At 25.9% G+C, this 7,429-nt stretch overlaps 1 pseudogene; it reads right to left on the bottom strand.

Annotated features, from left to right (window-relative positions):
* LOC132049057 (late blight resistance protein R1-A-like) overlaps positions 1-105 on the bottom strand; it is a 4,868-nt pseudogene extending 4,763 nt beyond the window's left edge.
* Between the last annotated feature and the right edge of the window lie 7,324 nt (positions 106-7,429).

The following is a 7,429-nucleotide window of genomic DNA, read 5'->3' as shown; positions in this document are numbered from 1 at the left end:
ATCTAAAGGAAAAAAAAATTCCCAAAAATAAACCCAATTATATAATTACGTTTAGCACTTTAGATGGATAAATCATTTCTCAATTGAGCAATTTACCTTCCACATGACCCTAGATTCGATAGAATTATAATCGAAATCAATAAATTTAAGAAGCACTTCTTGAGCCTTATTCTACTCCCTCGGCCTCAAAATATTTGTCACTTAACCTTATTTATATCTAAACTATCATCTCTTTACATTAAATGTTCAAATTAATTTATGTGTTAATGAAGGAGTTTGTTGTCTTCGAGAAAAATTCAAGCAAGGGTAAAATAGGAAAAAATGATTAATTATTCCGTGAACTCCAAAAACAAAAAATAATTTGAGACAACTATCTTTAGTAATCACGATAAATATTTTTAGATGGAGGAAGCAGTGCTGAATAGCTTTTTGCCGAGGAAGAGGTTTTTTGAGATAGATGTTCGTAGAGAGAATTTTCTAGACATCGTAGAGTATTAGCTAAAAGGCGAAATTACAAAAAATGTCATTATGCAATTCTAAATACCTTGGTCGTTTCTTTTTTCTATCTTTCTATCTATCTATACTAGATAAGGTAGCCCTGAGAGACTGCCCAACATTTTCCATCCTCGGATATTGCATTTGGATTTGTATAAATAGGATATTTTTTGCCACAATTTTAGGTTTTGAATGAGAAAAAAAAGTTAGGTTTTGACTCTTTTAAAAAAAATAGTTTGTCGTCACGATGATAGTAATTTCCCGGATCATCATAACTTCGATGGATGAGCAAAAACCTTCTTGCAAAGTCCTTGAGGATTGTCCGGACTTTAGTACAAATTATGTCATAAATTTAAAAATGACTCACAATTATAATTTAAAAAAATGACTCACAAGTTTTGGTGGATCTTAGAATAAGAATGGTTGGGCAAAAACTTGCCTCATATATGCAAAAAATTGACGGGTCGTCATAGTTCGATGGATTGGTAAACCTCTCCCTATATGCCGGATTTTTATTATTAAATTTGTCTTTCATTAAACCAAATAAGTATGAGTATTCAAATGTAATAAAACACATTTTTTTTCAAATGTTATAAAGTTCAATAAATGAATAATTTCATATTTCAAAATTTATTTATTGGAAAAGAGAAAGGTACACGCGATGTAAATTAAATTATGTAAAAATTGAACGAATGTTAAGAATTCCTTAATTTAGTTTTGATATATTTTGATAATAACATGTTTCGAAAGAATATTTGTCATGACACATAATTATTTGCTAGAACCTTAGATCACTTCATTTTATTAAAGGTCGAAGGAACACCCGAGTTCATCGATACTAATTCGTTGTTAGTTTCGACTATGTAATTCGAATAAAAGAATCTATAATTAAGATATGCAATTTATTAAGAAAAAGAATAATAATCATAATTTAGTGTCAAAACAATTGGTAAAAAATTTAAAATAAAAGCACTACGCGTCATTAGTACATGGAACGAATGATGCCCGGGAATTAAAGTCGTCGAAAATGAACTATTTCCCGATTGTGTTTTTAGCTTGAACATACTCTTTGAGAAAGATAATTTTAAGAAAATAATTTTTTTTATGATATAAATGATTACATATTTTGGACTAAATCTAAAAATTAAAAATATCCAATAATATGACTGGGAGGAGGCAGTAATGTATACGAACAGCGAAAACAAATTTAAACTATGAATAGGTTCATAAATATGATTATATGAGCAATGGGCAAGTTAATTAGAAAAAGTTGTTGGTCATAGTTATAATAATAAATGACCCCACTTGAAATCAATGTGGCTATATCAAAGGGCTAAAAAGTCAAGACAGTCAAAAACTAATAAAACATGCACAACAATTAACTTATTTGGAGTAATTACCTAAACACCTAAAAATTTTCTCCCCCTTCTATAATAGTATAAAGTATAAATATAAAAAATATAAATATAAATATAGCGTAGTTGCTTTTGCTATTTCACGTTCAATCCTTTCTTATTCCTATTCATTTTTTTTCTTTTTAATATATAGTGGACCCATCTTTTAATTCTTAGTTGACCATTGAGGAGTTCATGGTCGACTGACGATCCTTGCATAATCTCTTTATAAAGATATAAATTCCCTAGTAGAAATAGATACTATTGACTTTATTATTAATACAAAACAAAACATAAGTGATTTTAATTAGTAGGGCATTTGCTATAGTTGGATGACCATTTTAAGTTATTCACTCGTATTTCATAATATATATATATATATATATATATATATATATATATATATATATATATATATATATATATATATATATATAGACAGCACCATGAAGTGGAATCGATATATCTATATGTTAACCGGTTCCTTTTTGGAATTAACATCAATAATAAATACGAAAATAAAATTTGTGTCCGTGAAAAAGATATAAAAGTTAACCTCCTTTTGAGAGATTTTTAAAGACTTTAGGGGAATTTTTTTTTTTTTTTTTTTTAAATATATATATATATATATATATATATATATATATATATCTCATGAGTTCGATTATTAAATCCCCCTTTAATTAGTTGAGAGAAAAGTAACTTGTGAAGGATTTGTTTTCCCTATGCTTTTTAATTTTTATATTGGATCTAAAATTGTTAAGTCGTATCACTACAAACATTTATCCAAATCTTTATTTTTTTATTAAAAAAAGAGACAAAATTAAAGTTGGTTTAAATTTTGAGTTGAAAAAATGATATTAAACATGTATAAACTTTAAGAAAAAGACTTAAATATACATGGAATACATTCCAATAATATCCTTTCGAGCTTTTAAAAATTCACACAAAAAAAACTAATACCCCCTGTCCTTTTTTTTACATTTCCCTTTAAAAGGTAATTAAAAAAACATTTGTTTTGTTTTTTTTTTTTTTCCTTCCTTTTTCTTGTTTTTTAGATTCCATCCACCCTTCAATGCACCAAAAAAAGGGTAAACATGAAAGGTTATTTCTTCCTTTTTTCAAAAGCCCCTTAATTATTTTTTAAAACCGAAAGTCACATAACTATAAATTTTTTCACAAAGTCACCCAATATGTTTTTAACACAAAATTCACATAACTTAAATTTTTTTCACCAAATACTTAACTATATTTTCTAACAAAAAGCAAAAATCAATCTTTAAAAAAAATTTAATTTTCGATGGGTAATATTTTTTAAACAATTAAAAAATTAAAAAAAAATCGAAACCATAAAAAACCCCTGCAAAAATTAAAAAATTAAAAAACAAAAAATCCTTTTCCAAATATATTATCCCTTTTTTAAGGCCTCATAAAAAAATTTTATTTTTATTTGCCCCTTTTTTTTTTATTATTGAAAAGTGTTAAATTTTTGGATAGTAGGGAAACGAATTTTATAGTAATGTTATTAATTTGCATCGAAAGTAAAATCTTTTAATTTTTTTCAAGTTTTGCCTTTTTTTTAATATGTCATGAGTTTTTTGGGCCCCGATTCTTTTTTAAAGAATTTTACTATTGATTTTAAAAAAAAAGAAAATAAAAAAGTTATTTTTTTAAAGGGGGGTGATTTTGTGTCAAAAAAATAGTTTAAATGATTTTTAAAAAGTGATAGTTATTATTTTGTTAAAAACAAAATTTAGTTTTGGGAAACTCTCCCCCGATCAAAAAGATTTATTAGTTATTTGCACACCCCCAAAAAAATACCAACCCTGAAAAAAATAATTTGGAAACCTCCCAAAAATAGGTCGGGGTTTAATCATAACCTTAAGGTGCAAAACTAGAAAAAAAAAAGTTATTTTTTTTTTTAAAAGAAGGAATATTCTTTTGACCCCCTCTCCTCCAAAAAAAAAAAAAAAAAATTAGTGGACTCTCTTTTTAATCCGGGGGTATTAAATTCAATTCATTGCTTTCAAATCTTTTATCATCTTGGTCTTCTTAATCAATTGTGAAAATTATTTATAATTTTTGTCTTAAACCCAAATTAGTTGAAAAAACAATACATGTAAAAACAAATTAGTTAAATCATATTTTCTTATATTAAATAATTATGAAAAAAAGATTATTACAAAAGAAATTAAAATAAAGACACAACTCCCCAAAAGGTAAGGTTAAAATCAAATTTGAGGAGAGGTTTATGTAATTATTCTTTAGTTTTTTGCTATAATGACTTTATAATAAACTATGACTTTATTAATTCAAAACAAACATAAGTGATTTTAATTAGTTGGGAACTATAGTTGGATAATTTTTCAAAAAATCGTTAACCCGGATAAAGATTAAAACTTTTCAATAAAATTACAAATAAGTACATATAACCCCGGATAAAAGATTAAGATTTTTTTTCACCAATGAGGACTAAATAGCTCGGAAAGGGTAAAAACAAAAAAATAGTTTCCTTAGTCCTAATTACAAACAATAAATTACACCGTGCAAAGATTACAACTTTTTTTCACATAAAATAAAGTACAAGAAAAGGCTAAAAATGCTGTAAACCCAAAAAAGATTAAATTTTTTCGCCTATGAAGAATATGAAAAATTGGGGTTTTTTTTGGCCCGCCAAAAGAATAATAGCCAAAAAATTATAGCTTTTTAAATTGTATAAAAATATAATATACAATCATTGTATAGATTTTAAGTCACTTTTGAAAGAAAAATAAACAACAAAAAGGGGGTATACAATCGTGTATGGATTATGATTATGAAGATATGGTTATGAACAACAAAAATTCATGAGAATACTATAAACAACATATATGATTATGAAGAAATGGTTATATCAAGCTATGATGTTGGTTTAAAATTTTTAACCAATTTGATTTTGCTATTTTATGGGGGGCCCAGTGCCCCATATTAATGATTGACACATATAGGACTAGTTTAAGTGTCTTATTATTTTTTTTTTTTTTGGTTTTCAAAAAAGGGGTTTCTTTTATATATAAGATTCAAATTTTTATAAAGTTTTATCCAAAATTAAAGGATTTTTAGTATATTATACACATTAATTTAGAACAAAGATTTTTCTTTTTTTTTTTAAATCCAATGTTATATTAAGATACTTAAATTTGGGATTAGCAGTTAAGAGAATCAATTCAATTTAAAATGAACTTTCATTGCTTTTATAGTTGCTATGCCCAATGCGTGAAAAAAAAATAGTAGAAAAAGCAGCCAAATGTGAAGTTACTTATCATAAATCTATAACAAAGAGATAAAAATGCATTAGTTTATTTGATAACCATATTAGAAGATGTTTAACACCACTGACTCCCCCTTGTTGAATAATTCACTTCCCATTTGTCCATGAAATTATTTTTTTCCAAAAATATTTTTTCACTTTTTCATTTTATGGTGTTTGGCCTAAAAAATTTAAATACAACTTAAGTTTTATTTGGGAAATTTAAAAAACAAAACTTTTTTTCCCCTTTTTTCTTTTTTTACTTTAATTATTAAAAAAAAATATTATTTCCATAACCAAACCCTCCTCTTTTCAAAAAAACTAAAATCCCAAAAAAAAAAAACATTTGGTTTTTGGGCCAAATCCTAGTTAGACACCCAAATAGACTAGCTTTTAATCCCATCCAGTTTGAACCCTTGGACACAAAATTTTTAAAAAAATTTTTAATAAATCCAAAAAAGCTGACAACTTAATTTTAAAAAAATTTATGAAAAATTTAATTTAAATTTATGATTTTTTTAAATATTTGGAATAAAGGGAGAAGAAAAAGATTCAAAAAATTTAAATTTTAAAAATATATATATATATAATATAATATAATATAATATAATATAAAAGGGTAAAAAGGGGGTGAAATTTTGCCAAAATGGGGTTTTTTTTTTTCTCAATTTTTGAGCATTCTCATATTTTTTTAAAAACTATGTGCTATTAAAAGGAAAATTTTAATCCCCCTTAGAACAATTCCTCCACCTTTAAATTACAATTTCTACGGTTACTCAATACTACCACTTATTGTATTTGATTCTCTTTTTCCTATATCATTATCATTTTTAAAAAACATCATTTCAATTAAAATAAATATGGCACCCAAGAGTCAGTTATTTCAAAAGGCATTTAAAGGTCAAATACTAATTAACGATCTTTAAGACTGATATATATATATATAACCAGTTGTGCTTGGCGTTACTTCCCAGACATATCCCCTTTTATATATTCACTATTTCCGTTTTTCTTTGTTAATGGGGAAAAGAATGATGTTTTAACATGAATCACTATCTTGCTTTTTTGGGTTTAAAAAATTGTATTTGTTATTTCTTCTCTTTATTTTTCTTTTGGTGAACATTTTTTTTTATGATATTTATATTTTTTTGGGGATTAATTGATGTGTGATATTGGTTGATAATTATATATTTCAATTGATATACAGTATGTTGTTCTCTTCTTTTTTTTTTTCATTCGTTTTGGGTAAAATTGAACTACCTCTATTAATCTCTAATAGTTAAAATTTCTCGTAGTTTTGTTGTTATCTTCATATTGCACAGGCTCTCCATTTGAAATTAAAGAAGATTTTTTTTTAATTTCAAGGCACTCCTGATGACATGTTCAGAGATATATGTAAATTAGTACTTTCATCGTAATAATATGGATGAATGAGCCAATATCTGCTAATGTTTGAATTTATTCTTTTTACATTACTATTTTATCTCTTTTTTTATTTTTTTCTATTTTCTTTCTTTCTTATTCAAATTCAAACATAATGATATTCAAAGGGATTATTATGATATTAAGATTCAACCATATTTTGATTTTTTATTAATAGCCGCGCGAAGCGTGGACTATTACACTAGTAAAATGATACTTCGGGTGACACTTATGTGTTTTTTTAATCATTATCTCTTTTAATTATCTCTTTCATCAAGTCAAAACAAAGTAAAAACTGAATTATCATGGCCAAAAAGAAAGGAAGTCTACCAAATTGGCCGAAAATATTGCTGGGAATTTCATTAAAACTGAAGATTAATAAATCATTTACAACGCACAATATGAGCCAAAAAAAAAAAAACTCTAGAGAATGAAATGACAGCACCAGAGCAGGTTCTTCTCCATTGTTACACCATTTTTGTTGCTTAGAAACCATATATATGTAGTGGCAATTGCCAATGCTGGACAATGTCTATAACGTGTTTGATGAAATGTCTCAACTGAACTATTTTTTGTTGTTTTGCGTTTTTTTTTTCTTACCAAATATATGGGTGCTGTTCTGATCTTTGTAGTGGCAGTTGCCAATGTTAAATAATGTCTACAATGTGTTTGATAAAAGTCTAGACTGAAATATTTGTGGAATATTGAGTTGATGATATGATCCCCTTTTATCACATTAACCTTAAAGGTAATTACGAAAAACAAATTAAAATGTCAAGCATTTGTTGTTTTGTGTTTTTTTTTTTTGGTCATTTTTCCATTTTCTTTA

Source organism: Lycium ferocissimum, chromosome 3 (genome assembly GCF_029784015.1).
Source record: "Lycium ferocissimum isolate CSIRO_LF1 chromosome 3, AGI_CSIRO_Lferr_CH_V1, whole genome shotgun sequence".
Classification (NCBI taxonomy): domain Eukaryota; kingdom Viridiplantae; phylum Streptophyta; class Magnoliopsida; order Solanales; family Solanaceae; genus Lycium; species Lycium ferocissimum.
The sequence above is the reverse complement of the archived record's forward strand: the minus strand, read 5'-3'. Positions and strand labels throughout refer to the sequence as shown.